The sequence below is a fragment of the Sorex fumeus genome, unplaced genomic scaffold (assembly GCF_029834395.1).
Source record: "Sorex fumeus unplaced genomic scaffold, SorFum_2.1 ptg000051l, whole genome shotgun sequence".
NCBI lineage: Eukaryota > Metazoa > Chordata > Mammalia > Eulipotyphla > Soricidae > Sorex > Sorex fumeus.
This window is the reverse complement of record NW_026606108.1, coordinates 38,835,557-38,859,721: the sequence shown is the minus strand read 5'-3', so window position 1 is coordinate 38,859,721 and position 24,165 is coordinate 38,835,557. Positions and strand designations below refer to the sequence as shown.

At 63.0% G+C, this 24,165-nt stretch overlaps 1 protein-coding gene across 2 annotated transcripts in view; it reads right to left on the bottom strand.

Annotated features, from left to right (window-relative positions):
• The window catches only part of CXXC5 (CXXC finger protein 5), a 31,078-nt gene extending 8,721 nt beyond the window's left edge, over nucleotides 1–22,357 (bottom strand). Inside the window, exon 1 of one of the 2 annotated variants that reach the window (XM_056124581.1) lies at nucleotides 21,743–22,357. The gene's annotated coding sequence lies outside the window, so the exon portion shown is untranslated. The other variant, XM_056124582.1, reaches the window with a different exon arrangement.
• Nucleotides 22,358–24,165: the final 1,808 nt, after the last annotated feature.

Here is a 24,165-nt window from a genome sequence, read left to right as displayed (position 1 = left end):
CAAGACAAATGCCTGTACTATCGCTGTGACCGGGGGCTCCGTCCTATTTCTTCTTGGGTGCTGACTCTCTGTTTCCCATCTGTGAAATAGACAACAGATCTTGCACCTCACCCCTAACTATACTCTCTACCATGAAGTGGTCTGCGAGGAAGGGGCTGGAGAGATGCAAGACAGGCCGGGAGATTCCCAGGGCCAACAGCGAGATGCCTTAGCTTGGTGCTCCCTTCCCTAGACACCGCTGGGGAGGTACCCACCCTCCCCACAACAATGAGAAAAGAGATATGGAAGAAAAGGACCTTGGGATAGAGGCACTGTCCACTCTCCAGATCCCTGGGTGGTTCCTGTTCAGCTGGAGATGTGATTTGTTATTAGGGTAACTGAGGCCAGGGAAGTTTTTTTTTTTTTTTTTGAGTCGGTTTATAGGGTTGGTTGGTCCAAGCCCAGATGATGTGAGACTTACAGGGGGGTGAAGAGTATGCAGTCCCCCTGCCAGCCTATTCCCCAGAAGATGCACTCACAGGCCCCGATTACGAGGCCTCACTCACTGCTGGGCATTGCCCACGGCCCATGGGCATTTTCCTAGTGAAATCTCAGACTCGTGCAGTTTCCTAGTTACACAAGGCAACTGAGGCCTGAAAGGAAAGTCACCTGCCTCCCGTGACAACGTGGAGGCGCTCTCAGACCGCGTGACCCCAGGGCCTGCTCCGCTCCACAGACCCAGGGCTCTGTGGCGGGCACAGGAAGTGACTTGGCTGGAGCAGGGGCTCTGGGTTGGTGCTGCCTCCTGGGTGGCTCCCGGGCTCTGGGCAACACAGGTTGGGGCCCTGCCGTGGCGCCGTCTGCAGCTGTACCCTAAGGCCCAGGAACAGGCAGGGGAAGGGGCTGCGGGTGGGCCGGACGGGCCAGGCCCCGCTAGAGCTCCGGGCATTCCGGCGGCCTCCGCAGGAAGCAGAATGGGACGGAAACCGGCTCCTGCCTCCTCCCCCAGAATCCTGTGGGCAGCCTCGCCGGCCGCACAGAGGCCCTCTTTGTGCCTGCCCCAACCCGCCACTGGCCCAGGGTTTTGAGTTTCCTGGGGGGGGGGGGGGGGGGGCCTGCCACTGCTAAACCTCCAGCTAGCTCCCCCTCTCGGGGCAGTCACAGGCATCCACAGTTGGAGGAGGAAGTGGGTGGACGCCCAGGGCTACCCCAGAAACCCTGGGGGGCCGGCAGTCTGCTCATATCTCATGCCCCAACCCGCACACACCCTCAACAGTGTCTGCGGCGGGGCGAAGGGACCCAGGGACAGAGCTGTAGGATTACCCCCACAGCCTTGACCACCAAGTCCCACCTGGACTCCTCCATCTCGGGGTGGGGGGCTCAGCCAGACAGACCAGAACACTACACCTGCACCCACCTTTTGCCACTCTAGGGACTCCCTGTGTGTGTGAAAGAACTGGATGTGAAAGGGAAGCGTCAGCAGAGCTATGGCAGGGCACTTGCTTTGCATGTGGAAACCCGGGTTCAAACCCCAGCGCCCCCTATGGTCCCCAGAGCCCACCAAGGGTGCAGAGTGCAGAAGTGAACACCATTGGGTATGTCCCCCTGCCCTGCCCCGGAAAAAAAATAGAAAAGGGAACCTCAGGCTCCTTGTAGCCTTTCAGGGGACAAAGCCTCTTGGCTGGCATGACTGTACCCCAGATTGTTGCAGCCGGGCTAGAATGCGCATGGCAGGGAGCAGTGCTGGGAACAGGATGTGCATGTGAGGACAAGGATATGTGTGCACCCACCTGGAGGGGTCGGCTGTGCGTGGGGGTGCGGGATTGCATCCTCGAGGGGGATGGGTGTGAGCCTGAGCCCCAGGCAGAGCCACGTGGAGGCAGTCTCCGACCATGTGACCCCCCCCCCCCCCCCCCCCCCCCCCCCGCCGCACACACTGAAGAAGTGGGTGGCATCAACACACAAGCTTTGGAGGTGACTGGATACTGTGGGTTCGTCCTGCCGGTCAACCCCTCTCTGCCACGTCTACATGTGGGTGAGGGCGGGCGCCCACGGACACGCAGCTCCATTGGGGCCTCCGCGTGAGTCCGAGACCCTGTGGGATGGGGACGGTGCAGACAGGAACCGGAGCCAGGTGCTGGGGCCCCTGTGGGAACAGGAAGCTGTCCACAGGTGCACTGGAGCTGCGGTGGGGGCTGGGCTGCGCCCAAGTGCAGTCTGTCCCCCTGAGCACCGGCCCGGGCTCGACTAGCCGAGAACCTGTCTCAGCCAGGGACACCTGCCTCGTCCGCCCTGCCAGGGCCAACGGCTCCGGCCAGCACCTCGCCGCCCGCCCGCCGCCTGCCCGCCTGGCCTGCGCGCGGAGAAAACTGGAAAACAAAAGCCCCCAGACCGCAGGCCCTCCCTGCAGAGGCGCGGGGGAGGCAGGCGAGAGGCGGGAGGCTGCGAAGGAGGGAGGGAGGTGTCGCCGCAGCCCGGAACACAAAAATAATGAGGCGAGAGGGGCCATGGGGCCGAGCCGGCTGGTTCCGGAGTCGCTATCTGACCTTGACAGATGCCACAGCTGGGCGCCTGGAGAGGAGCCGCCGCCACCGCACCGCGCACGCGGCCCCCCTTCCCCCAGGCCAGGTCGATGGAGGTTCAGACGTCACCCCTCCCTGCACCCCCCACCGTCACACAGGCGACCGGCCCCTGGGGGAACAGGGACACCTCCCTCAGAGCACCTTCGGGTGGGGGGGAAGGGGCGAGGGGCTGGGAGCAGCCCACAGTGGGGCACGGAGGCAGCAAGGGGGTGTCCTAGGGCACCGGCCCTCAGGTGCGAGGGTGGGAGCGGCACACAGCGTGCTATTGTGTGAGGCAGAGGGAAGCCAAGTGTGAGCGTCCGTGTGGCAGAGACAAAGATAGGGCTTGTGAGTGCGTGTCCTGGGGTCACACGAGGCTGGACAGGGCGGCAGAGCACCCTGGCAAGGGTGTGGGCCCCCACCCCCAATTCCAGGAGGGCACTGACCACTCTCCTGTCCTCCACAGAGCCACCACTGTCCTGGTGGGTGCGAGCTACACTGAGGTGGGGTGGTGGAGACGACAAAGAGAGCCACCACGTACACACCCGTTGTCACTTGCAGATGGAGTGGTGGACCTGCAGCGCCTCCCCGCTGTCCTCGCTCCCGCGGCAGGGGTGGTCCTGGGTACCCGTGATGGGCAAGGAGCTGGGGACCCCACTCTAGGGATCCCACCAAGGGGCCATGGGGTGAGCTGCAGGAGGGGGTGCTGGGCTGGAGGCGGATTAGCAATTCCGAGCGCCGGCTGCATAATTAAAAAATCATTACGGCAGCGGGCGGGCAGAGCGGAGTGCGAGCGCGCGCTCAGGACGGGCGGGGACACTGCCACGGCGCTCCCCCTCCCGCCGCTTCCCCGAGGAAAAATCCCACCTGCTAATATAATTATGGAAAAACACAAGCACAGAAATTCGGTTTCAGCAAACAACGTGCCTGAGTGCCCAGGGCCGGCCCGGCCCTCTGCGGGGTGAGCAGGCTGGGCTCACCTCACTGGTACCCCGGCTCCCGGCGGCCAGGTGGGCCTGCTGGGTCCCCACTCTAGACACGCCGGCACCCCTGCAGCAGCCCTGAGGCGGGGCCATATGAAGTCCAGCTCCCTGAATCCCAAATCCTGGGGAAAATCTGGCATTCCCTGAGAGGTCACAATCAGGGAAAACAAGGCACAGAAATTAGCATGTGGTCTGTTTGGGGCTAAAGTAAGGGGACTGAGGCAGGGGACTGAGATCGAAGGGCTGGGGGGCATGTCTGGCACACACAAGGCCCTGGGTTGAATCCCTGGTCCCATATGCCCCCCTGAGCACCACATACTGGGTCTATCCCTGCTATCCCCCAGCACTGCGGGAGCGCTGGGGGGGTCCCAAAAAAGAGCCAGAGGACTTGGAACCTGGATACCCATTCAGGAGCCCAACATCAGACAGAGCCTATTCTTCTTGCTCCAAGGTGGGGGGAGCCCCAGAGTCATGGGGGGCTCATCTGGGTTAAGCCGGGGGCTGGCTCCCGCCCCCGTAACTGCGGCCAGCTCTGGGGCACAGGCCCCACAGTGCCAGCACAGCCATCACCCCAGGCTGGCGCGGGCGGGAAGGGGAGCCGGGACCTAATTAGTCGGCCTGGGACCACGCGGCCGGGCGGGCGCCGGGGCGGCAGACGCAGCAGCCAGGCGCGCAGGCACGTCCGTGGCGGCCGCAGGGAGCCGGGAGGCCTCGGCGCCCTGAGACTCAGTGGGCCAGGCAGCCGGGCCAGGCCCAGGCGATTCCGCGCTGGGCAGGCCTGCCTCCCCTCATTCCTCGGTGCCACCAGGCACAGCAATTAGAGGCTTTCAAAGTTTGTCCTTAATTGGTTTCATTTTTGCCTCATAAATGATTCATGGCCCTGGAGGTCTGGGAGGCGGAGGGAGAGGCTGGGGAAATTTGGGGAGGTTTCTGCCTGGAGTCAGGGCCTCTACCTGAGGCTAGGAAAGGGGCCTCTGGCGGATGGCACGGTGGGGGGGGGGGCTAGGGGCTGTTGGTGAAGCCTTGGGCAGGTGGCAGTGGGCTTCTGCAGTAAAAAGAAACGGAACTCTGGCAGTCTCCTAGGGGCACTAATTAGGAAGGGCTTTGCTCCTGCACACCACAACCTTGCGTCCAGTTGGGGCCCTGGGAGCAGAAATAATGTAAGGCTAACCACGTCAGTAGTCACGACAGGGACAGTAAAGGCGGAAGGCTCCAAAATCCATCCGAAAAACATCACGGCACCATCCCTTTTAGCTTCCCTCTCCAACACTGCCAGGAAATGGGCCAGCAGTCCCATTCTACAGACGAAGAAACTGAGTCTTTTGCAGGAATGAAGGTGATGTATCACCCTTACGTGTCAGAACTCACTCCGCAAGGAAGCCTTCGAGGCCCTGAATTCTGCAGGAAAACCCGGGAAGGCATCAGAGGCCCTACCTGCTCTAACCTGGGCCAGTTCAGCCCCTCAGAAGGCTGAGTGGGACCAAGCAGTGTCCTTGGCCCAGGGGAGCACATCTAGTGCTAACTTGGTCCTAGGCACGTGATGTAGAGAGGAGAGGGCGGGAGCTACCAGTTTTAGGGGGCACATAAACACACGCACACACATCTGCATCTGTGCAGAGAACCTTGAGTGCGCAGCCAGTGGGCTAGAATGGGAGAGAGCGGGTGGTCTCTGTGCCAAGGTGGGGGTGGGTAGGAGGGCTGAGGTTGCTTCTCCCTTGACCTTATGCCCCGTCCCCACAGGATGCTCAAGGAATGTGGCCAGAAACCCAGCACCACGCTGCCCATGCTCCGGTGTTGAGTTTGGTGGTCCCCATGCAGACCACCAAACACACGGGGGAGGGGGAGGTTGACCCACCTCACTTGGAGGGGAGGGAAAAAGCCAACCCCGGCAGGGCCAGGAGAGCTGCTAGACAGATTTAGATGCTGCCTCCCCGGTCTGGCTGGGCCACCTCACAGCTCTCACCCCCTTTGGCTTCCTTTGCCAGGTCTTACCCCAAACCCCTGCCAGCCTGGCACCAACCACTCCTGGCTCCTCTGCAGGGCAATCTACAGTGGGCCATCAAACCACCCTCACTCCTCAGAGGAGGAAAACGAAGACCAAAGAAATTTAGGGACCTGCCCACATAACCTGAGGGATCACAGGCCCAGCGCTCCTGTGAGCCCAGGACCCTTGTCCTGCTGGCCTAGGCGGCTCTGATCCCCACACCTGGCCCCATCCCAACGCTTGTGCTGTCTGGACAGAGACCGGCCCATGTTCACATACCTCCAGACATGAGAACAGGCTAGGTTCTTGCAGTCAGGAGCTCTGTAGGGTGCCCAGGAGGTGGGAGGGGCCTGGAGCCTGGGGTCTCCTGCCTCGCCCATCTGGGCGTTGAGTGTGGTGGCAGGGAAGCCCCTACAGAGATGCACTGGGTGCACAGATATGTGTGATGAGGCACAAAGAACTGGGATGGAGGTTTGTGGGAATTAGGGAATAGTCTCCATGGCGGTCTACACCTGGGAGGGACTGCCCATGGGGGCACAGATCCTGTTTTACCCTTCCCCATCCACGCACACCCCCAGGCCAGCCATCCCACTCTGGACCTCAGTCCCATCTGTATGCGGGGTCCAATAGTGACCATCATGCCCTGTGGGGAAGCCAAGGGAACATGCCTAGAAGGGTTCCTTGAGAAACGAGGCCAAGTATGCAGAGGCCCGTGGTGGGGGGCTGGAGACCCCAGAGTGCTTGGGGTGGGGGCAAGAGGGTGAGCGTGAGCGCTTGGCCCCTTCCTCTGCACAGGCCACTCCACAAGCTCTTCGTGGGACCCCGCTGGAAACAGGCACCCTTGTCTGCACTCGACGTGCGCCAGCCTGTAGCAGAGTCATGGGGGATCGCCGGGGTCCCCTCCTCGGCCGGCCCAGGAAGCTGCGTCTCAGGCGGGTCAGTGCTGACGTCAGTTGGACCAACTGGGCGTGGAGCCCGCCACCTCCGGAACCGCCAATTAATTAACTTTTTCAAATTAATTTCACAAGCAAAATTCCATAATTACATCTGTCTCTGTCAGCCCAAACTGGGCAGGCATGGGGACCCCATAATGGGCTGGAATGTGGGACAAGGGGCACCCAGGCCAGGCCCCATGATCAGGCTCAGAGGCGCTGAGGACTGGATCTCCCCCTTGGCAGGGCACTGCCCTGGGGTCCCTAAGAGGGCATGCAGAAGCCCAGCCGGCAGGTGGGGGGCTTAAGAGAGACCCTTGCCTGCCCAGCTCCTCGGGCTGGCCCATCCCCCGCGCTGTGCCCCCCAACCACAGCGGGTCTTGCTGGGCCCAGCAGCGGCACAGGCTCCGGGAGGCTGAGGAGGCCACGGCGGCGTTCTAATTTCCCAAAGGGGCTGAGATTAATTAGCTCGCACACAGGCGCAGAGAGGGAGAGGAGAGTGGGAGCAGGGGCGGGCGAGCGTCGGGCAGGGAGCTGGCCGCGGCTCCCCCCTGCCGCCTGCCCAGCAGCCTGGGTGCTCTGAAGGTCAGTGGCCGAGCCGCTGAGCCAGCACACTGGCATCGTCTCCTTCCCAGAATCCCCCAGACAAGGGCTGGGGGAACCGCGCGGGAGAAGAGCGTGGGAGCAGAGGGCCACCCCACCCTGGGGGTCGACATCGTGTACTTGCTCTGTCCACACCGTCAGATCATCCCAAGAGGCTGCACCAGGGCCTCCCATTTCCTAGGTGAGGACACTGAGGGTCCAGCTGCGTGGGAAGGCTGGGCTCTGCACCCCGCCCACCCCACCCCTGCCAACTGTGGGTGGTGGAAGTGAGGCTCAAGTCCAGGCTGTCCGCCCCCCTCAACCTGTCCCGTACCACGAGGGCAGCAGAAGCTCTCGGCCCGGAGGCCATGTCCCAGCAGCAGTGACTGGCCTGGAGAGCCTGCAGGGCGGACGCGGGCAACCACAGATGCAGAAACCGAGAGCAGGAAGGGGAAGTACCCGTCACCCGGCAGCTGAGGGCCCTGGCCTGGGGCTGCGCTGCGGCTTCCCAGCTCCCATCTGGGACTTTGCAGAGGGTCCCCGGGCGCCCCATGCACAGCAGAGGAAGACCCCACCAACTCCAGTGCACTTTCTCTTCTCTGCAGGAACCCACAAAGGGGCGCGAGGAGCCAGGTGTGGACCCCAGAGCAGGCCCTGGAAAGCGCTCACAGGCTCCATGGGGGAATGCTGGTCTCTGCCAGAGACCCCCCCTCAACCTAAGGCCATCCCCCCCACACACACACTTCCTGGCCCATGTCCCCCTCAGCAATATATACATTTAGCCAAGGCCAGCAGAGCTCACCCCAGCCAGGCTGAGGGAACAGCAGGGACACTGTGGCCCTCTAATAGCAGAGGGTCCCAATGGGGAAGGGGCTGCCCTAACTGGGAGCCCCACCCTTCGGGTATGAGCTGGACGGGTGTGGGGAGACCCCGGAAGGCACAGGCTCAGGCAGGCAGGAAGGGTCTGAGGGCTTTGGAGCCCAGCTCTGCTCTAGGCTAGGTGACCTCAGACTCGGCCTCACAGAGCCATTTCCGGGTCTGGGAAATGCAGCCGGTGACGCCCCGTGACAGTCCCGCCAGGTCCTCCAGGTCACATGGGAACTCCGGGCGGGCCTCACAGTAGACGCTCGGCAGACAGCTGTGGGGTTATTTTTACAGCCGGCACCAACCTGCCTAAGCGAGTATCAAGGACAGCTCCAGCCACAGGTGTTGGATGACCCGGGGAGTGCCACTTTTGAACCCATCTTCCATGCCTGTTTCCCCCGCCCCACACTGGACATCGGGAGATCTCGAGCTGTATGTTGGTTTCAAGGAAGGAGAGCAGCAAGTTACTGCCTGGGCTTGCACTTCCTTCCCTTTTCTGCTTCCGGTTTTGGATCATACCTGACAGTGCTTAAGGATCCCTGCTGGTGGGGCTCCAGGGGCCATACATGGTGCCAGGGATTAAACCTGGGTCGGCCATGCGCAAGGCAAGGGGATATACCCTGTACCTCTCTGGGTTCCTGTACTTCCTTTTCTGGCCACAGGAAGACCCCACCAATGCTCCCTACCAACCTTTCCATCTCCCCCTAGCCCAGGCTGTACCCTCACTATGTCAGTATCTTTCTTCTACTTTAAAAATCACAGCTGGTGGTTGTCAGGGATCACTCCTAGTGGTATTTGGGATCATGAGGTACTGAGGCCGGAAGCGGGGCTCTGACGTGAAGTATGCACTCAGCCATTGAGTCCTTCTCAGGACCACTTTTCTTGTTTCATGCCCAAATTGCTTAACTCCCACCCTGCAAAGAATTCAACTGCTCCTTGGAAGCTCCGGCTGTATCTAACGTGTGGTCTAGCTATGTGCTGGGGCCGGGGGAAGACAAACTCTCGGAACCATGCGTGGTTCAGTTCCTTCACAGGCCATGAAGCCCCCAGGAGTGTCCCTGCAAGGACACAGGGCTCTTGGCTCAGGCCCAGCCCTCCCCATCTCCGCCCCCACACCCTGGTGTTCCCGTCCGAGAGCAGCCCTAGATAGGGAAGTTAAACACAAGACATTCTAATTAAGGAGCTCTTGTTGTGGGGTTCCACTTCTAGCCAGCAGACAGGTGGGGGAGGACAATCCCCCCCCAAATTCCTGGTGAGAATCCAACTCCACCCCACACCCTCAGGTCCCTCAGCCAAGACCAAGAAGACCCATCATACCCGTGGCCAAGGTTGTGTGACCATAACAACCTGCAGCCCAGGTGGTCCCCCTCCAGCCCAGCCGCTGCTGTCCCTCTGCCCCAAAATGCCTGGATGCCCCCCGCCCCCTGCTCCCTTCCTGGGCCTATTTCTAAGTCTTTAGACCCCAGGGCCCCCTACCAAATCTGGGTGTTATGTAAGGTGTCCCAAGTTCTCCACGACCACAAAGCCATCCCATCAGATCAATTCTCTTGAGAAATGGCATCTTTTTCAGTACACAGAAATGACAAAGTCCCCAGTTCTGCCCAAGCCTGTCTAAGGCCGGCAATGCCCCATCTCAATGGACAGCAAAAGCTTAGAGGCTCTCTGAGGACACCCCTAAACCCGACAGCCTTGCCTCTCCCCTGGACACGGGCCAGCTCCGTGCCCATTTTGCAGAACAGTAGACTGGAACCAGAAAGCCATGTCCAAATTCTAAGTCTTGGGGAAGTGTCTGCAAGACTGGGGTGAATGGTGAGGGTGAGGTGCCTGCAAATTGTGGGGACACAGAAAAGCAAGTGCCAGGTGAGCGGGGAGGGCAGACAGACTCCAGGCGTCTCATTCCTCCGCTAATCGCTGGCACCCTCAATCTCCCCAGGACCCAGGCCTGAGTGGGGGCGAGCAGCTGGCCACCCGGTGCTCCACGGGAAATTGATTTTCCACGGCTTTCCTTCTGCAGCCTCTCACCGGCCCCCGCCCCCATCTACCCGCAACGGGCTCTGCTGGAGCTCCCCGTCCGGGGGGGGGGCTTGGGAGGGGGCGCAGTTAAAGTGAAGCTTACCTGCTCCCTGAGAGCCCGTGGGCCCGAGGGGGGGGGAACGAAGCCCCCTAGCCTCCCTTCTCAAGTCCACCCAAGCTCCAGAGCTGGCGTCGTGCCTCATTTGGGTGAGTCTCAGCCAGGGGCATTTGGGGGAGTGGAGCCCCAAGCATGTGGGGTGCACGTGTGTGCATATGTGCACCCCAGGCGGTGTTGTGTCAGTGCTCCTGGCCCAACTTGACAGCGCCATCTGGGCGCGAGGGTGGCGGAGCCCGGGATGGGGGGCGCGGACACGCACCGCCCGGCTGGAGCCAGCATGAGGACCCCCCAGGGCGCCCCACAGCCCTGCGTGCCGGTCCACTCCCCACAGACGTGCAGGAGGTCGCGGCAGCATGGGACCCTGAGGGGCTCTGGAGGCGCCAGCTCCATGCCTGCCAGCCGTGTGCACCGGGTCGTGAGGAACTGCGTGTGCTGCGTGCTGGGCTGTCCTGAGCGCGTGCCCCTGGGCGTGCCTGGCGGGGAGTGCGTGAGTGAGCTCTGTCCGCCGGGCCGCAGGGCCTCGTGGGGCTGCTGGGGATGGGGTGACTCACGTCTCCTGAGCTCATCCTGCCGCCTGCCCGCCCAGCTCACCCTGCTCGGCTGGGCTCGCGGCCGCCAGCGCAGGAGGTGGGGGGGGGAGGCGCGGCAGGCGCGGCGGGGAGGCTGGCTTGATAAATAACCTGCTGCTTCCCCAGGCCTCGAGAAGGGGCGGCCGCACGCAGGAGGAGGGGGAGCAAGAGGGGGGGGGGCGGCAACCCTGGCCCCCAGGCTCTGGCGGCCCTGGCCCCCCAAGGCCCAGGCTGCGGCTCTGGTTCCTGTTTCATCGAAACCTGAGCTGGGAGAAGCCTATCGGGTCATCTTGCCTGTCCCGACGGCCGCCAGGCCCAGGCAAGCTGCCCCTCAGGGGACAAGCCCGCAGCCTGGCCGCCCAGCCAGTGGGTGGGTGTGGGGGGGAGGATATTTCTGTCCAGACTAAATGCAGCTCCAAGCTTCTGTCTGCCCCCCCCCCCAACAGCTGCTCCCAGGGGCCCCCTGGCTCTGCAGGACCGACTAAATATAGGCCCCCACCCAGCAAAACCCCCATGTTCATTCTTCCCGCTTGTCCACGCAGACAAGGCTGGGGAGGTTACTGTGTGACCTTGAGCCAGCGGGTCCCCCTCTCTGGGCTCTCAGCTATGAAACATCAGCCTTTCCCCGGCCCACAGGCCTTGCAGTTTTACAGGCATTACTGGGGAACAGACCACAACAGTGACAAAACTGGGACCTTTTCCAGGGAGGGAAGTGAGGACCCTCTTCCAAAGTAACTCCAATCTGCGGCTGTGGGTGCCTGTCCCTGACCCCGGGTGCCGGAGGCTCAGGAACACAGCAGCCTCCACCCTGCCATTCCCTGTCCTGGCTGGGCAACACCAGGATCCTCCAATCTGCCCGAGCCGGACCCTGGCCAGGAAACAGGTTGTGCCAGGGCTGGGGGAGGGGGGGGGACGACGGACACAACGCAGGAGCATGACAGCCACCGTTTCCTGGAGGCCACAGGCAGGCACAACCCGGATTCCTGCCCGGGCCCCACGCTGCACCGGAGCCTCTCCCGGCCCTGACCTCAGCAGGGCGTCGGGGCCCAAGAGCCAGCGGCGTCACCAGACCCCAGCCGGGGTCACAGTCTCACCCTCTCGACGCCATACCGGGAAGGGGTGGGATGTACCTTGGGACTGGGTTGACGGGATACAGCCGAGGGGGTGTCTCTGGGGGGTCTGGCGGAGTGGGCGGGGGGGGGGGACGGCCGCTCCAGCTTCCCCCTCCCGCCCGCCCGCCTGCCCACCCGGCTGCTTCCCCCAGCCCCGCACGCACCGAATTCCCCACATGCCTGTCTGTCTCTGACAGCTCGCGCAAATACTTGGCTGGGCGGGCACCCGCTGTTCTGAGCCCGCTGCGCCCTCCCTCCTTCCCCGGGGGGCTCTGCCGACACAGCCAGCGATGGGAGGGGGCCGAGCCAAGGCGCTCAGTGGGCAGTGGGGGGAGCGGAGGCAGGAGGGAACCGTCTCCCCCCGGGGGCGCGTGGGACCGAGGGGCTGGGTAGGCCACTGCGCCAGCCCTGGCGGGGTGGCAGCTGCGGACGCCCCCGCTGCCCCCCGGAACCTCCCCGGAGGACCTTCCGGAGGCCTCCCACTCGCCTCGGTCGATGAAACAGCATCTGCACCCCCGCAGCGGCAGCTCAGGACAGGGCGGAGGGCAGCAGGGCCCGCAGGGAAGGCTTTGAAATGTGGACTCTGGCCCGGTCCCTCCTGGCCCCCCACCACCGGCCCAGCCTCCGTGGGGGGGGGGGTTGGGGTTACGTTCCAGCCCTCCTGCAGTGGGGGGGGGGGGGCGCGCAGCCGCCAGGCTGCCAAGACTGGGCTGTCTCCAGTCAGACTGGCTGGGGGGCCGGTCTGTTCCCCCACTAGCCTCCTTCCTGCCTGCCTTGCCCCTCTCCCAGGGGACCCGTGGAGGAAACGCTTCCTGAGAAGGGCTGGGATTTTCCGCTCGACGCTGCCCAGCCGGCCGGATCCTTATTAACCCCCCCATTCCTCCTCCTAGAGTCACCCCTTTAGCCAAATCACACTCCCACCCCACATCTGTAGCCAAGGAGCATGCCCACCTCCCCCCCACACACACACACATACAAACACACTAACACTGCCCCATCTCAGGCCTGATCTGAGCACCCAACACATATCCAGGGACAGGACATAATGAATGACCCCATGGAAAGACAACCCCATTTCACAGATGGGTACACTGAGGTCAGGAGAGCCTGGCCTCATAGCCAGTGGTCATCCTGAAGGAGACAGTCCCCCACCTCAAGACCCCTTCTCTCTGTATCCACCAGCGGCCATGCACTGGGCCCCAGGAATCAATTCGGGCCCCCAGGGTGGCTCCCTGCAGTCTCTCTGAGTCCAAATGCCCAGCGGGTTCTTCCCAACCACCCTCCTCCCTGTCTCCTGCCCGATGGTGGTCTCTGAAAGAGTCGCAACTCAGCCGTCTTTGTGTTGGGAAGTCAGTGGGGTGTAGCCTCCTCTCCCCATTGCACAGATGGGGCTGCTGAGGCCCCCAGGGGAGGGGGGGAGCTGCAGGCGGCCGTGAATCAGAGGGGGAGCTGGGAAGCCGCCCGGCCCCACCGGCTGTCACTGGAAGCAACAGCCTGCGTTTCCTCCTCACGCCGGTGCCTGGGGAAGCGTGGGCACCGTGGAGAACCCCTCCTGTGCCTGCAGGCCAGCCGCGTCCCCTAGCTGCCCACAGCCCCCCCCCCCCCCCCCCCCCCCCCCCAGGTCTCCGCCAGGAACTGGGCTTTTGTCTCTGGCAGGTACCTGTGTCACCTGAGGGCGCCACAGGGAAGCCCCTCCCCTCGGGCCTTCAAGGTCCCCTAGCGAGAAGCAAGATTGAAACCTGACCATCCACGCTTTCTCCCAGCAGTAAAACCCACGGTTCTGTGATTCCAGACTCCCAACATGACAGGAATCCTGATTCGAGAATCCCTCTGCTCCGAGCATTCTGTGGTTCTCGATGCCTGTGACCAAACACTCCAGGCCACCGAGATCTGACATGACCAGGCACAAGGGCGCAAGCCAGTCCATCCCTGCCTGCTGCTATGGGCTAGTTTCCCGCTGAGCTTTGGGGGAGAGAAGGGTCATGCAGGAGAGGGGCCGAGTCGCCCGCTTCATGTCAACAGGAAGTGAACGTTAGGCTGTGGGTCTGGGGAGAGAGCTGGCCCAGGCTGGGCTGGGAGGTGCGGGGGGGCCCCCGGCCCTGGCTCACACAGCTCTGCCCTGCAGACAGATGCCGACCAGGCAGGCCCCGTCAGAGCCCACAGTGAGGGGCGAGCGCGTCTGCACCCCAGCCTGCAGCGCCGAGGAAGGACGGGTGTCAGGTCAGGGCTGGTCTCCTGACTTCTCAGGTTCCAAGCCAAGCTCCACGCTGCATCTTCCTGTCCTCACCACCCACTGCTTCCTCCTTCCCACCACAGTCCCCTCACCTCCCAGCACCCAGACCCAGCCAGCTGGCTGCCAGTCCAGGCAAAGATGCCTGGCCCATTTAGCAGATGGGAAAACTGAGGACTGGACTCCCACCTCAATCTCTACAACTCTCCACAGGGGTTGTCTGCGCATGGCACACGCATGTCTCCACCCCAGGGTCCCTGGGGAGTCTTACAGGATCGACAGCTTATCCTTCATCAGTCCCTCAATCTGTCCTGCACAAACCAGACCCCTCACTGGGGTGCCAGGGGGGCCTCGGGACAATCGGGCCCGGACAGGTCAGAATTCGGGGGGCCCAGCCGAGTGTAGGTGGAAATGTCACAGGCAACTCACCCAGTCTGCCTGGTCCCAGACCAGGCCCCCATTGCCAGGGTGCAATCACACTCTGCCTCAGTTTCCTCCCCGGGGTGGGTGAGCAGCGCCCGCTTGCTCTGTGGCTGAAGTGAGGGCTAGGGAACAGCTGACCCCTGCCTCCCCAGCGGGTGTCACGGGGGGGTGGGGGAACACACAAATCCTTATTAAAATAGTAACAAGTGAGGGTCCATGAGCACAGTGGCAGCCAACATGCCCACCGACCCTTAGCAGGAATCCTCCCCTTGCCACACTGGCATGCGGGGGCTCACCGCCACCCCCCCGCAAGCATCTGATGAACAAGGGGGAGCATGATGGGAGGCAGGAGCTGCCTGTGAGGAAGTCACACGCTGGCTCGTGTCCCGTGTGCGGGAGTCAGGTGTGCTCAGGGCGGACCGGTTTGAGGAGCAGAGCCCCCCAGCCCCCCATCAGGCATCACGGCAGGGCTGAGGGGATTGTGGCACAAGCAGAGACCAAGCCCGGTGGGGAAAGGCCTGGAAAGATGCTTTGCATAGTTCTGGCCACCAGATTACAGGCCTCGGCTAGGCCCCTGGGAAGGGGGTGGGGCCCGCCAGGTGCTGCCCCACACGACTCGGGGCGACTGGGGCCCAGAGTCGTGCCGGACATGGGTGCTGGCACGGCCCGTGGGTGATCCTGCTGGCCAGCCGGGCAGGTCCACAGAGGTCAGGAGAGGTCACTGGGAGGGGAGGGAGTGGTCTGCTGGAGTGGAGAGGGTGGGTACAGGGCTCCCCCGGGGCCACCGGGCAGGCCTGGCTCTGCCCTGCTGGGGCCGGCAGCTGGAGGGGAGTAAATATAGTGCGGGGTGTCCCAGCCACATTCCTGGGAGGCCAGCACGGCCGCCTGCCCACTGCTCTAGGCAGAGAGCGGCGGCCAGAGCCCAGGACTGCCACTGCCCTCTTCCCAAACAAACAAAAAATAAATAAAACCAGCTCTCACGGCCAGCACAGCTGGGGGAGGGGGCAGGAAGAGCTGGGAGGGGGGGGGCAGGCAGACCAGCGGGTGAGGGGAGGAGGCGGCCAACAAAAGAGGAAAATGGAGGAGCCGGTCAGGGTGTCAGTGGGGACAGGCCTGGGTGGGGGGGGGTCGAGCAGGCGGGGGTGGGGTCAGTCACCGCAAGCCTGCGACAGGGCTGGGGGGGGCGGGAAGCAGGCAGACAAAGGGGGCTGTGTGGGCTGGGGCAGGGGGCTGGCTCCAAGGGCCATGAAATATTAAAGAGCCCCGGCCGGTGAGTGACAGAGGTCAGAGAAATAAGGAGAGCAGGCAGCAAGATAGGGGGACCCCGCCTGTCCCCCTCCGCCGGGCACAGCCATCTCCCCGGCTCTCCGGTGTGGTTCCTTCCTGCCGGCCCAGCCTGTCTGTCCTTCCATCCGCGGAGAGGACAGGCGCGGGTGGGGGACACTGCAGGGATGAGCAGCAGGAGGGGACCTCAGCGGCCCCCTCTCCTCTGGCGGGTCTGAGCGCAGCGGCGGCCTTCAGAGCTGCCAGCCACCCTCGCAAGGAGGCCAGGAGGCCTGTCAGCACAGCTGCCGCCACGGGTGCCTCCTGGGGAAGGAGGGGGAGACATCCAGCTTCCCCTTTACAGAGAAAAAAAATCAGCCAAGCCACCACTTTCCAGGGAGACCAGCGGGGAGGGAAGGCTGAGCAGGCTCAGCCCAGCAGTCACCCCAGCCCCACCACCTCGGCCAGGCCTTTGCGCCCAGCTCGCCGAGCCCCACCCAGGCTTGGGGCGAGGAAAGCAAGAAGAGGGTAAGAAATGCGCCGAAGGCTGGTGGGGACCAAGTATCTGTAGGCAAATAACCTCCCGCGTGAGGGCTGATTTGTGGGCTAGTTATCGTCCCATTTTACAGATGGGCAAGAGAATAGCCGGCAGCCAGCAGGACAGAGGCAGGTACGCTCAGCGCGAGTACATGCACTTTCCTTCCCGTTCACTGGAGGGAACGATATCCTTGTCCCTCTGAAGCCGGGTGTGGGCCGTGAGCTGTGAGCTCTGAGCTGTGGCGGGCTGCTCACGGGGCTGTTTCACCAACAATCCCTGTGTCCACCTGAAAACAGCTGAGGAGACAGGCACTCTGACCACTCACCCCATTCCAGGGGGAGGGCGACCGAGGGTCACCGAGATGATGCCACATGTCCAAGGTCACACCTCTGGCTAGACAGTGACGGGGGTGGGGGGCAGGCCTGCCCCTAAAGGTGCAGCTCAAGCGTGTCTGGGAGAAGCTGAGGGGTGAGGGCGCTCCATGGTCCTCTTGGCTCCTAGCGTGGACACCATGGCAAGTGAAAAGCAAGGTCACAGTTGCCTTGCCGCGCTTCTGGGGTGGAGAGCAAGTGCTCTGGGCCAGAGATGAGAGTCCTGGGGAAGGGCGGGGGAGGCTGCCCATCAGACCCAGAGCCCCTGCACGGGGAATTCGCGCCCTCTCCTCAAATATGGGTTCCGCACAGGCCCAACAGGGCTCGCCGTCCTGTGGGCGCCCAGGATTTCAACCTGCACCCCGGGGCTGGAGTGCCAGGAACTAATCACACACACCCCCAGAGCCCCCAGTGCGGGCGGAAGGGGGGGCGAGATCCCCTCCCTCTCTCCCAGGCCCTGCGAACCCAGAGGGAGGCCAGCATCAGAGGCAGGAAATGAAGAAGAATTTGCGATCTAATTGAGCTGGCGGGGGATTAGGCGGCAGAATGCAATTACAGGGGCTGGAGCGGGGCCAGGGGCACTGACACCCCGAGATGTGGCCTGGCCCAGGTGACGGGGCCTAAGCAGTCTCCGGTCAGAGACACCCTACTGTGGCTGGGGGTGGCGTGGGGGTCGGGAAGGCAGGATTGGAGCCAGACAGCTCTTCAGCAGAGGGCTGCAGCTCCATGCGATACCGAGAAGCAAGAAGTTTTTCTGGGAATTCTCCCCCCAGGGAACAGCCCTGTGGACTGTCACATGGGGAGCAGACAACCAGGCACACTCTCTCCCAGGCTCGGCTCATGCATGTACACACATGTGTCCGTGCTCCCAGGAGAGCCCCCAAATACTCTCAACCTGCAGACACACAGCTCTGGCCCTTGGCTGCCACCGGCTCCACAAGAAGGGAGAAAAAAACAAAACAAAACAAAAAAATACACCCATGACCTTAAAATCCTTTTATTCCCTTAATCACAGGCTGCCATCGCCGTGGATACGCGCTGTCACCCCGGCCCCAGCCTGTCTCCCTCCCAGGCTTCCAAAACTCCCAGCAGGCAGGCAGACGGGAGGCTGCCCAGTTACTGCCAGGGAGGGCAGGGGAGGGGAAGGGCTGGGTGGGAGAGAGCTGAAGCTCCACACACACACTCTCAGGGCCGCACCAGGCAGGGGGAGATTCAGAAAAACAGGCTGGCAGAGAGAGACACAGAAATAGAAAGGAACACATGAGACCAGCCGCCAAAGACACACACACAGACCACTGCCCATGAATGCAGAGGCTCCGTCTCCCAGGTTCACAAGCACACGTACACACAACACGAAACAGTAAACTCACAAGCATACACTCCGCTAGTCACACAGCTCAGAACACATACCCGGACTCCGAGGGGCAAGTCCCACTATTAGATATACTGGCTCAGATTCCCAAACACACATGTACCTATGCACTAGATACACAGCCCAAGACCCACATACACACACGCCTCAATCCAGAAATCCAGAGCTCAGCTTCCCGCGAGGCTCCAGACAGACATACACAGAGCCCCAAGCACACACACCCGTGACCAGCAGGTGGGGAGACACAGACCCCCAGCAGCTGACACGCCTTTGACTTTATGGGGCAGGTGGACTGGCTGGCGACTCCTGGGTCTTGGAGGGGGCTGTACGTTCTCACTGCCCGCAACCTGGGAGGTGGGCTCCGAGTTGGGGGGGGGAAAAAGAGGGAAGTAAGAGAAAGAGGGGAAAAAAAACTTGGAGTGGGATATTCTTGTTGGGCAGTAGTGCGTGAGTAACTGGGGAGGCTTTTTGTGGTCTGGTGAGTTCCAGCTATGAGTGAGAGTTTAACTATTAATACACTTAATCAAGGACACTACACATACTCACACCGGGGCTGGGATGGAACTTGGTTTGTGGGGTAACGGGGGAGACAAACACGGGAAAGAGCCAATCAGGGCTTGGGGGCGGGAACAGAGGGCGGGGCTTCCACCCAGGCCCAGCCCTCCCGAGTCTGCGCAGCCTCAGTGATTCATTTCTGCACCCTGCCCCTAAGGGTGGGGTTTAACACACAGTAGGTGCTCCATACACTTTTGTTGCAATGAATGGATAAGAGAAGCACTTAGAAAAAGTGGGCAACAATAACAGTAATGACAGTAAGTAAAGCCCCACCTCATAGCTGGCCAAAGTCATACTCCAGATCGCCAGTTTAAGGTTGGGACTAACTGGTCACCCCCAACAAGCTCTAGGAAAAGATCTAGGTCTGGCTCACAGGTATCCCCTCTACTCCTCATCCTATCCTGCACCCTGGAAAGGCCCAGGGAGACTCCCATCTTCATGACATCATCCTGTCAATAACGAGGTGGGGTCTTAAGGAAGGTGGGGTATTTGCTTCCAAGAATCTGGGTTCTCTGCCAGGTACATCCTTACCCCCTACCCCCACTCCACACTGCACTAAGCCTCAGTTTCACACTTGCCAAATGGGTGTAAGCTGGCAAAAATCTGGGGAGAAGAGGAAGTGAGGGTTGGGGGCGTCACAGTGGGAGCCCAGAGGAACGCGGCCGGGATGCAGAACCCTCCCCACCCCTCCCCCCACCCAGGCCGGGTGGACATTCCAGGCCTCACGTGATAAAGAGGCCGCTGGCCCACGGGTAAGTCAACAGGCTCTGTCGGGGGAGAGATAGGAGACCGCGGCCAGGGTCACCTGCTGGGGGGGGGGGGGGACACAGTCGGGCTCAAATACAGCACATAAATAAGGCGCCAAGGGGCTGCTTCAGCGGAGGAGCCTCTGTCCCCCCAACCACCTCGGAAAGGGAGGTGGCGTGGAAGAGGGAGGCGCTAGTCTGGTTGGAGTCCCAGCTCCTGCCAGCACTGGTGGGGGGGAGTGTTAGGGGAGGGGGGGAGGGCTTCTACTATGATCCCCAGGCTGATGGAAAACTAGGAGACCCACCTCCTTCAGCTGTTCCCACCCTTTCCACAGGGTTAAAAAAAAAATCACCCCCTCTCCCTCCTCCCCACGAGAAGACAATTTCCGTTCTGGGAGGGGGTGACAGCTGCAGAGCGGGTCACTGCCCCCCCCCACACACACCTCCCCAGCTCTTGCTGGCATCTCATCCCGAGAAACTGCTAAATCAACATTAGGCAGTAGTAGGGAGCGCCGGCCTCGGTGTCCCCGCATCGCTGGTTTCCAGGGGTCGGGAAGAGCGAGGCTGCGGGTCCCACTGGCTGGGTTTCCCGTGGCAGCTGGAACCCGGAGCGTGGAGATCTTTCGGGAAGGGGATCGGGTCAAGTTAGGTCAGGACGCCCCCTAAAAAGCGTCTGGGCTCCCGGCTCCCGGTGGCGCGCACCGCCCCCCGCCCCCCGCCCCCGCGGCCGGGCGCTGAGGTGGCGCCGGGCGTTCAAACAGCGCTCCAAACAAGTCCGCAGCCACGGCGCACGCAGCCCCCGCCAGGCGGCCCCAGCGGAAAACTTGAAAGGGACTCTGTTTGCCCGCCGCCCCGGGGCGGCTCCGGCGGGGGCGAGGGCCGAACGATCACACGCGCCCCCCTCCCTAGATCGTCCTGCGCAAACGCGGGGGGTGGCGCGGGGGGGGGGGGCTGGCCTGGGCCCACCACAAAAGCCAGGGCTCCAAACAGCGCCCGCCGGCCGCGCGCTGAAAGGCGGAGGTCTAGCTAGAGGCTGGCTCTCCCCCCTTTTTAAGCGCCCCCCCCAATCCAAAGACGCAACTCACAGACCACCCAGGGTCCAGGGGGCAAAATAGGGCGCGGCTGCCAACCCCTCAGACCCCCACGGCTGGAGACAAGTGGAGAGAACGGGATCTTTTCAGATGAGTGCCCCACAGAACCCCCGCCCCCTCCCCAAATCTTCTAGTGCTTTATTGCTGCCCAAGGCACCGGCCCAACTCCGCGCACCCCTTCCGAATCCTCAGCAAGGGTCGGTTAAAAACAAAACAACCACAAAAAAAAAAAAAAGGACGATCTTGCTCCGGCACAGGCGCTTCAGCAATTCTGACAGGTCCTGAAGGCGGCCCCCCATTTAAAACTGGGGGTCACTTTCTGTGGATCCTACAAATAAACAAAGCAAGGCGCACCCCGCGGTCCCCCCGCCGGAAAGCAGCCCATTCCGGGAGAGGACAACTTCCCCCAGCAAGAAAATTAACACATTCTTCTCGCGGCGGTTCAGCCCCTCGCTCCGAGGAGGCAGAGGGGAGGGGGGGGGTCGGGGCCGAACTTCATGGGTAAATTTGGAGCCAGAGCTGCAAGGCAGGCGCCCGGGACACCCGCCTCCCACAGCTCCGCAGCTAAAGGAACCCCCCCCCCCCGACTTTGCATGCTGCTTGGCCACGCGGGGCTCAGGAGACAGCTTGAAAGACTCCCCAAGGCTGGGGAGGAAAGCAGAGAGAGGCCGTGGGGAGCCGCGGCAGCAGTGGGGTGATACTTCGACGGAAAAAAAAAAGGTCAAACTTGATCAGCCCGCCAGGCACCCCGCGGGCAGCGGGGGCGAGGAGCCCGAAGGGAAATGTGGACGCGGCCGCCGCCCCCTCCAAGTGGAGGGGGGAGGCTCAGCCATGCGTGGTCAGGGCACTAGGAGCAGTTCCCGTCGCCCCCCAAACACCCGGCTGGGAGCGGGGTCTGATGCGGGGTGTGCGCGCCGGAGATCTCCAATCAGCCGCCCCCGCGGGCGGAGCGCCCGCCCAGCACCGAGAGGTGAGGACCCCGGCTCCCGCCCCCCCCAGCTCCCTCCAGCTCCGGGACTGGGGGCGCGCACGGTGCCCTGCCGGGAGAGCCCCGGTTCCAAGCCCCCGCGCCCAGCTCGCCGTCCCCGACCCTAACACCCCTCTTTTTGTCTGAACTCAGTGATCTGCGACCGAGCCGACTGCGGCTCGCGGAGGCTTGGGTACAGCCGCGGCCACCAAGCCATCCCCGGCGCCCGGGCGCCCAGTCCCCGGGGCTCCGGGGCTCCGGCAGCGGGCGCCCTCCGCCCCTCCCAAACACGGACCCCCCTCCTTCCCGGTCCCTAGCTCTCCGCACCTGAACTTCGGGGGAGCCCGCGCCGCCAAACTTTCCGCCGACTTGCAGCGAACTCCGGCCCCGGCCGCGCACCGGGCCCCGGGGGAGGAGAGGGAGGTAGGCGGGGAAGGGGAGGGGGCCGGCCTCGGGGGGGTCGGGGGAGGGCCGTGGCCCGACACCTACCGGCTCGCGGAGTCGTCCGAGCCGCCGCCGCCGCCGCCGCCGCCGCGAGGCCGAGGGGGAGGGGCGGGGCGGGGAGCTGCGCTCCGCTCCGGGCACCGCCGCTGCCGCGCGCTGCGCTCCAGCCCCGCCGCCCGCGGTGCCCGCGTCCGGAGCCGGAGTCACGCCGCCGCGGCTGGCCCGAGGCGGGGAGGGGGGGGAGCCCGCGGCACCTGCCCCTCCTCCCCCTCCCCGCGGCCCAAATTAAAAAACAACAAAAAGCAACTAATCACCCCCGAGCGAAGCGCGGCGCGGCGGGCGGAGGGGCGCAGCGTGAGGCGCCCAGACTCAGCAGGCAGCGCGCATGGCTGGGCGCGGGGCTGGGCAGGGCTGGGACGCGAGGGGCTGGGGGGGTGGGGGCACCAGGTTCGGCCGCTCTTCCCGGCTCGGCTCGGCCGCCTGCTCTCGCCGTCGCCGCCGCCTCTGCTGCCGCCAGTGCCGCCGCCTCTACATCCCCGCTCCGGCTCCGCCGCCTCTGCCGCCGCCGCCGCCGCGCGCCCGCCCGGGCAGGAGCTCTAAACGCTGCCCGGGGGCTGCCGGCAAAACCCGGACCGGACTCGCCGCTCCCTCCACCTCTCCCCCCTTCCCACCTCGGCTCCCCTCCCTCCTCCCTCCGCCTCCTCCCCGCGCCGCTCTGGCCACTTGGACGCCGCAGGCTCGGAGGCTGGAGCCGCAGCCGCGGCGCCTCGAGCTCCCCGCGCTCTGACGCGGTCTGCCCGGGCTCACCTCCCCAGCGCCACCCGTCTTCTCCTTTTTCTGCAACTTTACCCAAAAGAACGAGGTTCTCCTCCTCGTCGTGAGGGGTGCCTGGGCTTGGGGACCCACCTCGCCGGGGTCGGGGCAACCGCCTCCCCACCCCGGGCGGCCCCTTTCCCGAGCTGCCCGCGAACCCACCCGGACCGGGCGCGGACGTCGGGCCGCGCCCCTCAACTCAGGTGCGCGTGAAGCCGCGAACTCCAAACCGCCTGGGAACTAGACTCTGGGAACTAGACGGCGGCGTCCAAAGACCTCACCCTTCCCAGAACGCCTTCCCCGATTCGGGGGGCGGGGGGCAGTGATTCCCTGGGAGAAGGGTTAGAGACACCTGTCCCTATTCCACAGATGAGGAAACTGATCCGGGAAAGGACCTTGCGTGTTCTGCGTGGACGCGCCGACGTGCGATCGTGCTGAACGAGCTCGGGGCCTGGACATCGTGCCCCGCACGGAAGCAGCCTTCGGTGATACTGGCCGCCTAGGGAAAGCCAGCCCTGCCCCACTTGGGGCTCTGTGCTCTAGATCTGGACCCTCATGTTGAGTCCTGCTCACTCAGTGTCCCTGTAGACTGCTACAGAGGTGGTCTTCTCATCACCACAGGAACCCCTGGCCCAGATAACCCCAAATTTGAATCCCTCACCTCAGATAATTTCTAACTGCAGATAACCCGTGTAATTGTTGAGGCCCAAGGTTTCCTCTGCCAGAAAAACAGCCCTCAAACCTGGGACTCTATGGGAGGGGAGGGAAATCTGCCTGGGGTTAAACCTTACTGCCTGAGATCGATTGGGGCCCAGATAACAGGGAGTTAACTGGCTCCCCAGTGCCTCCAGCCACAGGCATGGCCTCACGTAGAAGCAAAACCAGCTCCCATCTCACCACCGTTCTCTCCTCTCTCTAAGATGCCCGCTGGCAGGCCTGGGGGCCTGGCCTTCCCGGGAACTATGGTGGTGCCATCTTCCAAGCCTTCTAAATTTGACCTTGGGACCTCAATCCAGCCCAGAGGTGGGGGGAGACTGAGACTGAGTAAGTGTCAAAGGGCAGAGTTCGTCTTTACTTCTGACTTCTCAGCCCCACAGAGCCCCCCCTCTCCCGCCTTCCACAAATGTTGAGAGTGCCCTTCCTTAACGAAGCACCAGAGAACGACTCTCCTGGGGAGAGCATAGCCTTTCCTTTTCTCTCCTGCACCCCAAGCACATGTACTGGGTGAACAAAAGTAAAACAAATGATGGGTACGGTTTTAAGATGAATGAACACCTTCTGGTTACCCCCCATGCCCCCGCCAAATGGGGCACCCCTACATGTCGTTGTTCAGAACCAGACAAGGAAAGGGTCGGGGCGGGGGGGGGGGCGTCCCAGGGGAGAGACTCCAGGGCCTCCGAGCACTTGTCACCTCCATCAGCCCTTTCTGGGAAAGCTGAGTTATACATGAGGGGCAGGGTTGTTCCCTGGGGGTTAGAAGCAGGTCTGAGGACTAGTACCCAAGCCATGAACACTCTCACAGGGCTCTGGAGCCCTCAGTTAGCACAGGATTGGCCCCAAGACAAGCCCACCAGCCTTGTGCTGGATTCAGGTGGGTGGATAATGGCTCCAAATTAGAAATTACTATTCATTATTGGGGGCCCTAAAAGATAGTA